The sequence below is a fragment of the Lissotriton vulgaris genome, chromosome 1_1 (assembly GCF_964263255.1).
Source record: "Lissotriton vulgaris chromosome 1_1, aLisVul1.2, whole genome shotgun sequence".
In the NCBI taxonomy this organism is placed as follows: Eukaryota; Metazoa; Chordata; class Amphibia; order Caudata; family Salamandridae; genus Lissotriton; species Lissotriton vulgaris.
In genome coordinates this window covers 1,096,538,019-1,096,549,608 of record NC_141685.1, presented here as the reverse complement: position 1 = coordinate 1,096,549,608, position 11,590 = coordinate 1,096,538,019, and positions in this window count along the sequence as shown.

Here is an 11,590-nt window from a genome sequence, read left to right as displayed (position 1 = left end):
TGTTAACTAGATTCAGGTTTAATTACTATCACCTGCTTCTTGCTGTTCCAAGGAGAAGCCATAGAGGTCAGATGTTGTCTCCCTGTGGCTGCGATGACTCATCTCCACAGGATTTGACGCATTTTATGTGCTTTTGCCACTATTATGACACCCCACGGAGGTTCTTTTTAAAACCCTTATTAAAAAAGATGAATTTTACCCAGGTCCGCCCGGCCCTATGTTTTTTGCAAATGTATATGCCAGAAAGCACTTTATTTGTGGTTGGCTTTTTAAAATCTGCACTGAGACTGAGAAAAAGCTTCCCGAATTAATCGATGCCCGTATTGTGACTGCTGTAATAATTAAATCTTATTTTAGAGTTTGTACATGTTATTGGGAGGAAAGTTTTTTACATGATTGTATTAATGTTTATATGAATTACTTTTAAGATCTGTCTAAGAATAATGTACATTCTTTTAAGAAAAATTGCTTATTTTTATTGCTGTAATACTATTTTTACGGTTTTCTGTTTGCAAAACCGAATAAAGTATTTTGATAATGATTACAGCTTGGAGCTGTAAAGGCTTCCCATTGGAAGTGCTGCACTCTGGGTTGTTCCAAAAATGGTAAAGCCTGTGTTGCATGCCTTTAGTGGTGTTGCAGGGTGTAGAGTCAATACTGAAAACTTTTTGCCTATCCATTTCTTTCAGTTGCTTATGGACGATGTGTTTTTGGATGAGATGGTTCACCAGACAAAAATGTTATGCTGAAAAGTATGTGAGGGACAACAGTGCCAAACTTAAGTCCCACTCTAGCACCAGTAAGTGGACACACATGAACCTGGATGAGATGAAGTTCTAGAGTTTAACTTTTTGATGAGAATGATAATCAAGCCGTCAATTTCTTCATATTGGTCTACTAGTCCATTGATGGCAACTGCTGTATTTCCTGCAACGATGAGGGATGATCGGTATTTACTTCTGCTTTGGAGGTGTCATTTTGTTGAGAAGGCCACAGCATTGTCAAAGGATCACTCGGATTGTGACCGTCTCTTCAAGATTTAGCTTGTCCTTGATCATTCTCTAGATGGTTATTCAGAGATCTATGTTCCAGGGAAAGCATTAGATGTGGCTCAGTCTTTGGCCCTGTTAAAGGGCCATTTCGTTTTTAGGCAATACATTCCTGGCAAGAGGGCACGTTACGGCACTAAGGCAGAGGTCTTCAATCTGTGGGGCGCGACCCCCAGGGGGGTCGTGGAGTCCTTGGAAGGGGGTCCCAGATTCTGTCAGAGCATACAGTTCCTGGCGTTGGGCTGATTGAGGGTGCTCATGGCGGAGGCCTAATTCACACCGAGGGTGGTGAAAAACATCAAAGCCTCATTTACAAGTAAAAGGTTTTTTAAAGACCTGTGAAGTACTCGGGTGTGGCTGTGTGTGTGTCCCTGAAGCTGTTTCAGCTGGGCTCACATACACGAGCGGGGGGGCGCGGGGAAGGAGGCTGTAGTGTAGCCCTTTGAGTTCAATGGACATTGCGCACCTGGAGCTGTGGGTCCCGTGACACGTCCCATAAATCATTGGTTCAAATCCCAGGAGCCCTCATACCTGGCGCCTGTGCGGGAGAAATGTGCCTGAGAGTCTGTTCTTCATCGTGAGATGTTGTTACAGCCTATCTGCCCCCTCCACCACTCCCCACCCCCAGCAGGGAGGCACAGAGATGTCCTCCCATGAGCGGGAAAGAAGGAAGAAGACGCAGAGAGATACTGACCCATGAGAGAGGCACAGAAAAGGTGGGTGGATGGATGAAAGGGTGGACTGATGAAGGCTGGATGGATGTGTGAAAAGGTGGGGGGATGAATGATGGGCGAATGGATGGATGAAGGATGGATGTATGGATGAAAGGGTGGATAGATGTATGGAAGTATGAAAGGGTGGATGGATGGATGGAAGCGTGGATGTATGAATGGATAAAAGGTTGCATGGATGATGCATGGATAGATGTGTGAAAAGGTGGGGGGATGAATGGATGAAAGGGTGGATGGATGTCTGGATGGAAGGATGCAAGGGTGGATGAATGAAGGATAGATGTATGGAAGGATGAAAGGGTGGACGGATGAAGGATGGATAGAAGGGTGGATGGATGAATGTATGGATGGATAAAAGGTTGCATGGATGAATGTGTGAAAAGGTGGGGGGATGAATGATGGGTGGATGGATGGATGAAAGGGTGGGTGGATGGATGAAAGGGTGGATGGATGGATGAAAGGGTGGATGGATGGATAAAAAGGTTGCATGGATGGATGGATGTGTGAAAAGGTGGGTGGATGATTGATGGGTGGATGGATGGGTAAAGGATGGATGTATGGATGGATGGAAGGATAAAAGGGTGGATGGATGTATGGATGAAAGGGTGGATGGATGAAAGGGTGGATGGATGTGTGAAAGTTTGGGTGGATGAATGATGGATGTGATGAGGTCTAACAGGCGCATTTATGGTTGATAATGAGGAGTACCAGTTTCTAGAAACTTTTGTCGGAAGGGGGTCCTTACACCTAAAAAGGTTTTACAAGTGGGTCTCGGCATCAAAAAGTTTGAAGTCCTCTGCACTAAGGTGTATATGCTGTCTGAGAGTAGTACTGGATGGCCACTCCTCCTTCCACTTGGCGGCTAAGACCTGGAACACACTCTCCCTGCACCTCAGAGCCTCACCATTACTCCAGCAGTTCAGGAGGCCCACAAGACCTGGATGTACAACCAATAGAAACAGGCAGTGTGATGCCACAGCATGAGCTATCAGTCCCTAGAGACCCTCACGGGTGAAACACCAGCGTTCTACAAATCCTGATTAATTAATTGATAAGTCTATAATTCAGAGTGTACACTTCTAGGGATTCTTCTATTGACCCCCTGGTTGTCCTTCCACTTTGAGCCAGTGAGAGAATTGTGTGGGAGCTTGGTTAAGGACTTTTTAACAAAGGTCAACATATATATGTAGATAACTTCTACACTAGTGTATAGTTGTTCATGGAATTATTCAAAGTGGACACTGTTGCATGTGCACAATCCACTTAAGCGGTAAAGGTTACCCTAACGAGCTTGTATGTAAAAAGCCTTCAGTGGGGGCACTGCAGTGCCTTTTCGTAGTGATGCCTAGAAGCTGGAATCCAAGACAAGGCCCTTGACTGGACCACGTCCTTCCTCTCCGGCAAAACCCAGAGCGACCGCCTCCCTCCCTTCGGATCCGAAGCCACCGACATCATCTGCGGCGTCCCCCAGGGCTCATTCCCTCAGCCCGACGCTGTTCAACGTCAACATGGCCCCCCACGCACAAGTGGCCCGCCAACACGACCTCAACATCATCTCCTATGCCGATGACACCCAGCTCATCCTCTCCCTCACCAAGGACCCGCACACTGCCAAAACCAACCTTAACGAGGGAATGAAAGCCGTCACCGACTGGATGAGGAACAGCCGTCTGAAGCTGAACTCTAACAAGACGGAGGTACTCATCCTTGGATCTACCCCCTCAGCCTGGGACGACTCCTGGTGGCCAACCACACTGGGAACAGCACCAACACCCACCGACCATGCACTCAACCTAGGATTCATCCTAGACTCCTCCCTCTCCATGTCTAAACAGGTCAACGCCATCTCCGCCTCCTGCTACAACACCCTCTGCATACTCCGAAGGATCTACAAGTGAATCTCGACCGAAACAAGAAGAACGGTGACACAGGCCCTCGTCAGCAGCAGACTGGACTACGGCAACGCACTCTATGCAGGAATCCTAGCCAAACGCCTACGACAACTACAACGCATCCAAAACGCCTCCGCCCGACTGATAGTCAACGTCCCCCGCCACAGCCACATCACCCCCAACTTGAGAGCCCTTCACTGGCTCCTTGTCGACAAGAGGATCACCTTCAAGCTCCTCACCCACGCACACAAAGCACTCCACAACGCCGGACCAGCCTACCTGAACAGCAGACTCAGCTTCTACACCCCTACCCGCCAGCTCCGCTCCGCCAGCCTCGCCGCTGTCCCCAGCATCCAACAAACATCCGGCGGCAGATCCTTTTCCTACCTCGCCGCCAAGTCCTGGAACACCCTCCCTACCCACCTATGGAAGACCCAAGACCTACTCGCCTTCCGAAGACTCCTCTAGATCTGGCTCTTCCAGCAGTAGCAGCACCACCCTCCCCTCAGCGCCTTGAGACCCTCACAGGTAAGTAGCACGCTTTACAAGTACTCTGATTGATTGATTGAATGATGAACTTCTAACTTTGGAATTTTCAGACAAGAGAGACGTCCGCATGCTGATGAAAGTACTTCACCTGTGACTATTTTGGGTCAGGTAGCTGAAGTGCACACGCATGTGTCTATTTTAGACTACAGTAAGCACATGGGTGGGGTAGCTAGAGTAGATCAAAGGTTGGAGCCTTACAATGCTGTTCGTAAATCATATATTTGGTATAAGAAGTTGGCTGTTCATTTGTTTAATTTGGCAACCTTCAATGCTTTTGTTGAATTCAAGGATTGTTCTCCAGATTCGAAGATAACTTTCGTGGAATTTCAGCAGTCTGTAATAGGCAGCCTTGTAAGCTGAGCGGGTAAAATTCTCACATGAGGATTGGCTTTTTCCTGTAGTCTGCAACCACACTAACATACATGTTATTGGGAGGAAAGGAAACAGGAGGCTCTCGAGAAACAACATACACTGGAACAAGCGATTCACACACTCACAACCAAGTACTCCTCAAATTCCACACTGGAATGTCCCCCCAATCGCTCCCTGGAGGCGGAAGAGGCAGTTCCTCTGGAGCCGGGGAGTCCCGCAGCCTACGCGCTATATCCAGGTCCGTCGGCGACTCCTGAGCAGAGTTTCTTGAAGCCATGGACTGCCTTTTTAGGCCGCGGGCTCCCACCGGTGTCCGCCACCAGCGCCACAGGATCCTGCGGCGCCGGCTCCAGCGCCGCTGGCTCCGGCCCCGCCCTTGCCTCCGGCCCTGGCGCCGCCTTTGGCTCCGCCAGTGGGTGCCATTTATCCCACCCCTGCCCTGTTTCTCGGACCATTTTGTTCTGACCTGGGATACGCATTGGGATAAGGCTCCGGCTCGGCCCCGACCAGCGCAGTTTTCGGCGCCGTTCCAGACGCCGTTTGTCCCCTCTCCGGCCCTGCCGCCGCAGCCGGCTCCCTCTAATCCGGAGCCAGACGAGGACTGGGACGGCTCAGAGGACCTCCTTGCCCGGCAATGTGACTCCGAGCAGGATTCGGTGGACAACCTTCAAGATGCGGGCGAGGTTGATGTGTATTCTGACCCGGGGTTTGCCTCTCCTCCGCCTACTTTGGAGGAGGGTGCTCCTATACCATGGTGCTGCGTCGGCTCTCCCTCTCGTCCTCCCTATGGTGGCCCTTACGGAGGTACTCCAGACGGCGTCTACGTCGTCGGAGCCGCTGCTCCCTTTCAATGAGGCTCTCACCGCAGTCTTCTTGGGTACTTGGTTGCGACCGGCCTCAGGGGCGCCATTGGATAAAAAGGCGATGACGCCTGGCGACCCTGCCTTCTTGACCACTCACCCCACGCCTGAGAGCCTGGTCATTCAGTCCTCGACGTTGCAGAGTGCCTTTCCCACTGCTCCACCAGATAAGGACTGTAACAGGCTAGACCAGTTCAGCAAGAGGTTCTTCTCCTCAGCCAGCTTGGGGTTGCAGTCGGTTAACACCGCCTGCTTATTGGGCAGTTACGCACGCCCCCATGCAGTGTGGGATTCGGTAGCTGAGGTCTTGCCTCAGTGTTCTGAGGAGGTCCAGGCTGTCCTTCCCCAAGCGATTGCAGAATACAAGGATGAGGCAAAGTTTGCCATCAGGTGTGGTTTGGACACAGCTGATTCGTTGGGCAGGGCAATTTCCACAACGGTGATGTTGCGGCACCACGCCTGGTTGCGTTCCACTGGGTTCTCACCCGATGTCCAGGGCTCGCTCCTGGACATGCCCTATGATTGCTCCCGCCTCTTTTGCGATAAGGCAGACAATGCCCTGGAGCGTTTTAAAGACTCCCGGGCCACGGCCAAGTCTTTGGGACTTTCCACGAAGAACCCTGCCATGCCGGGGTTTTGTTCCTTTCGTGGCCAGGGCAGGGGAACCCAGGCACGCTCTTCCAGCAAGCCGGTGCAGAACCAGCCTCAGCGCGGCCATGGATTCCGCAGGGGCGGGTCTGATAACCAGCGGGTGGGTCAATGCACTTCCACCCCCGCTGCTTCCGCCTCCAAGCCTTCCTAATCCGAGCTTCAGGGAGCAGCCCACACCGGTGGATGGCGGAGTCCGCCACCACCTCCACCATTAGTGCAAAATTATATCGGACAAGTGGGTGCTGCAGATAATCGGCCAAGGTTACACACTCCCCTTTCTGTCCTCCCCTCCGGCCATGCCGCCTCGGCTCCATCGCCTGTCGGGGGATCATTTGACTCTTCTCCGTCAGGAAGTTTCGGCCCTCCTGGCCAAGGGGGCCATCGAGCAAGTTCCTGGGCCAGAAGTAGGACATGGTTGTTATTCCCACTACTTTCTGGTCCCCAAGAAGGACTAGGGGACCTCCGGGACGTCAATCGCTTCCTCTTCCTCCGGAAGGAGAAGTTCAAGATGCTGACTCTGGCTCAGGTCCTGGCTGCCCTGAACCCTGGAGGGTGGTGTGGGACTTACAGGACGCATATTTTCACATCCCCGTCCTGCCGGCTTACCGGCGCTACCTGCGGTTCACAGTAAGCCAGGAGCATTTTCAGTTTCCGTGCTCTCCTTCAGCCTTACCAGTGCCCCTCAGGTGTTCACAAAGGTGATGGCGGTGGTCGCTGCTCTTCTGCGCAGGTTAGGGGTGTCAGTCTTCCCCTAACTCGACGACTGGCTGTTGAAAGCGGGCTCGCCCCAGGCAGTCGTCATCTACCTCCAGACTACAGCCGACCTCTTGCATTTGCTGGGGTTCTCCATCAATGTGCCGAAGTCGCACCTGAGTTCCTCACAGAAGCTCCCCTTTATCGGAGAGGTTCTGATTTTGACGCCGTTGCGGGTTTATCCTCCCGAGCAGCGGGTCCGGGAAATTCAGGCTATGATTTCGCTCTTTCAACCTCCATCCTGGGTTTCTGTCAGGCTGACCCTCTGGCTTCTGGGCCTGATGGCCTCCTGTATCCTGCTGGTGACACATGCCAGATGGCATGTGGGGGTTCTGCAGTGGGACCTGAAGTTCCAGTGGGCACAGCATCAGGGCAACCTGTCCGATCGCATCCAGATCTCGGAGGGCGCTGCATGACAGTTGCAGTGTTGGGTCAGTGGCAGATCCCTCTCCCTTGCCCAACCGGAGCACACAGCGGTGATGGATGCGTCCCTCCTGGGATGGGGAGGCCACGTGAGAGAGGCGGAGATCCTCGGCCTCTGGTCTCCGGCGTACTCCGGGCTCCATATCAACCTTCTAGAGCTGCGGGCAATCCGACTTGCACTGAAGGCATTCCTTCCCTCTGTCCGTGGAAGTGTAGTGCAGGTGTTCACGGACAAAACCACCGCCATCTGGTATTGCAACAAACAGGACATGGTGGGGTCGTGGACCCTATATCAGGAAGCTCTCCGCCTCTGGACATGGCTGGAACATCAAGGCATTACCTTAGTGGTTGAACACCTGGCAGGTTCTCTGAACGCCAGGGCGGACAAACTCAGCTGCCGGTACATGGTGGATCACGAATGGCATCTGAACTCGGACATGGCGCAAGGTCTCTTTCTGCAGTGGGGAGAGTCTTGGTTAGATCTATTTGTCACCGAAGAGAACGCGCAATGTCATCAGTTCTGTGCGTTGGAATTTCCAAGGCGGAACTCGCTCGGAGACGCTTTTCGTCGCGAGTGGAGTTGCGGTCTGTTGTACCACTTCTGCCTAGACTGCTGAAGAAGATCAGGCGCGACCAGGCCCAAGTGATTCTTGTGGCTCCGGACTGGGCTTGAAGAGTATGGTATCCCAAGCTACTCAGTATGAGCATCGATCCCCCGATCCATCTGCCTCTTCGGGAGGATCATCTGTCGCAGCAGCAGGGGACGGTCCTCCACCAGCACCTGTCCAGCCTCCACCTCCATGCATGGAGATTGAGCGGTGCGAGTTGACACCTTTCGATCTTCCTCCCGAAGTCTGCGATGACATTCTGGCAGCCAGGCGTCCCTCCATCAAAATGGTATACGCCTGCAAGTGGAACAGGTTTGTGGCATGGTGCACAGCGAAGGCTGTGGATCCCCTTTCGGAGGTTCTTCTGTTCCTTCTCTCTTTGGCCCAGCAGGGCTCTGCTCTGGACACTATCAAAGGTTATCTTTCGGCCCTCTCTGCGGCTTCCATATCTTTAAGTCCCTGGTTGTTAACCGTTTTCTTAAAGGCATTACGCATATGTTTCCACCCGTACCCTTCATAATGCCTTAGTGGGACTTAAATATTGTCTTGACTTTTCTGATGTGCGTCCCTTCGAGCCCCTTCATAACTGTCCTTTGCATCTTCTCACTCTAAAAACAGCTTTCTTGATTGCTATCACCTCTGCTACAAGAGTGAGTGAGCTCCAAGCCCTTTCTTCCAAACCTCTTATCCTTTCTGTTCATCTGGACAAGGTGGTTTTAAGGACAAGTCCTTCTTTTATGCCAAAGGTTGTCACACCCTTCCACATTGGGCAGACCATTACTTTGCCCACCTTCTTTCTGCCTACATATCCTTCAAGGAAAGAGGAGAGGCTCCACCTTCTGGATCCAAAACGTGCGCTCGCATTCTATCTGCAGCGAACACAGCAGTTCCGGGTGGATGATCAGCTTTTTGTTGGCTACGTGGGCGCCAAAAAAGGTTGGGCTGTGAACAAGCAGACCATATCCCGGTGGGTCGTTCTGTGCATCAAAGCATTTACTCCTTGGCCAAGAAGGCGACTCCTGTGGGGCTGCATGCCCATTCGACCAGGACAACTGCAGCCACTACTGCCTTGGGATGTGGCATTCCCTTGCAGGATATTTGTTAGGCAGCTACATGAGCCTCGCTGCACACGTTTACCAAACACTTCTGCCGTGACAGTGTGGTGCCGAGAGACAGCTTCTTTGGCCGTTCTGTGCTCCATGACTTTCTGGTGTAATCCTGTTCGCAGACCCCACCACCGGGGTTGGTATTGCTGGGGTATCTATTCTAAGGTAAGGACTCTATCACTAACGTGTCTCTTTCAGATGCACAAGTTACTACTTGTGTAACAATATATCTGTAGGAGACATTAGTTAGTGATAGATTCCTTACCGCTCCACCCATCCTCCCCGTTCTGCGAACTGATTACTAGGGAAAAAGTCATCTCCTTTCAGGGCCCTAGTTTTATGCACCCATGCTCAGTAACTTGCATGGCTCTGCTTTTCGGTACGTAAAGTTGTGTACAGAACTGACGTCAGTGCGCATGGGTGGTGCCCAAGTAGTCTCCGTGATGTCATCTCGAAGCTCACGATGCCAGTGACGGATGCGGAGCCGCACGACGCCACCTACCGACGCGCAGGGGTACTGCTAAGCAAAACTTTCCGGATCCAGTCTGACGCCTGGGGAATATTTTAAGGTAAGGAATTTATCACTAACTAATGTCTCTTACAGATATATTGTTACACAAGTAGTAACTTGTGCATTAGGACCTTCTAGTACCCTTACTCAGCAATGTCTTTTCAGAGATGCAATGATCTCCTAATCTGCTTGCAGAAGCCAACAGTGCAAAAGTTACTCTTATTCCCAAGCTTGAGAAGGAGCCACTGCGGTGCACAAATTAAAGGCAAATTTCCCATTTAATGGGGAGACCAACATTTTGCCCAAACTCCTAGCGAATTGCCGTCATACACCAAAACCAAGTAAGATTTGTTGATCACCAATCCTCCATGCTTCACCTCTGCGCCCTCCCTCACGTTCTATGGCAGATACACAGTGACACAGGCCAAAAATAGCCGGTCTCTCTCAATGCAAAAAAAAAAAAAAAGGCATTCAACCGGGTCAGAATGGATTATATGTTTTATGTACTCCAACGTGGTGATATTTGCCCCTCTGTTTTGGCCTGGGTTCAAAAACTCTATACTCAACCAATGGCTCAGGTGGCATGTAACAACCACATATTCCCCCCCCCCCCTTCCCTATTCACAGGGGCACAAGACAGGGCTCCCCCTATTTATTTTGCCCTGGAACCCCTGGCGCCATGTGAAACTCCCCTAACATACACTGCATCCTAACGCCCCAAGGGGATTCACAAATGTGCACAGTACACTCATGACATCCTGGTCGCCCTCCCCAACCAGACATCCTCACTAGATGCCATGACAGACCTAATTTCTCGATTCTACAGCATTTTGGAGTGAAGGTGAATTTTGACAACTGAGACACCACGCCTATAACGGCAAACACAACACCCACTGTCCTGGGAACGGCACCCTTTCCCACGGAAACCTGACACTCTGAAATACCTGGGCATTATGGTCTCCTTTGGATTGACCAACATGGTGGAAAATAATGAAGGCCCCTTACATGCCAATATCAACGTGGATTTCCAGCAATGGGCCCAACTTAGTCTCTTCACATAGAGCAAGACACAGATACTTATAATGAACATCTTATCTAAACTCAATTATCTTTTCCTAATGATCCTAGTCACCTCTCGACTAATCACAGGTATTGGAAACTTGACTTATGTCTTTCTCTGAGGTAAGAAACCTAGGCTGAATGTTGCCAAACTCTATGCGTCCAGCGTGGCATCTCCCCGTGGCGCTACAGACCTCTCCCATCCTTGCATATCCGAAGAAATAGGGAAAATACAGAGGTGGTGTCTGGCCTCTACCAAATAATGACAGACTAAAAAATACTTTACACTTGTAGCCTGCACCATGAAAGAATGGATGTCAGTACAGCTGGATCTCCAGTACTCAGAAGACGATTGGGCAGACTTACTGGCTACACATAAAGGCCATATCAGGAGAGGTTAGACAAAAATGTAGCTACTTTAAAGTAGTACAAGGTTGCCACCGACCCCTCTTTGATTAAGGTGGGCCTTGTTACTTTCGGCTGAAACGTTTTCGATATGGGTTCCTGGAAGGAGACAGTGCATTTTCTGTGCCAGTGCCCGCACACTGGTCCATTACTGGACATCCGTTTACTAACATGATTGCATGTACACTCCCCCTATGAGGGCCTGCTGCAGCTCAACTGATCCTTCTTCATGACTGCCCAATTACAGGACATTACAAACCAACAATCAAGATGGCTCGTCACAGCACTAGTCACAGCAAAAATCTGTATCTTATGACTGGCGTACACCCTCCTGTCCAAACTAGGACTCATGGCTAGCAGAAATGTACAAATTGGTATCCTATGACTCCCTCCTTCCCAAACGGAATGATTGCATGGAGAATTTCCTGGAAACCACCCTATTTAAGCTGCAAAGGTTAGGATGAGACCGGCTCAGTAAGCAACACTACTGATGGACTTTTAAGGTCTGTGGTGACGAGTCGACAGGGCCGAGATCAAACAGCCATTGGATTCCTTTTTAAACCCTGAAGTACCACTCACTTAGTAATTGCAGTGGTTCCTCCGAACCACTTGTTCTCCCAC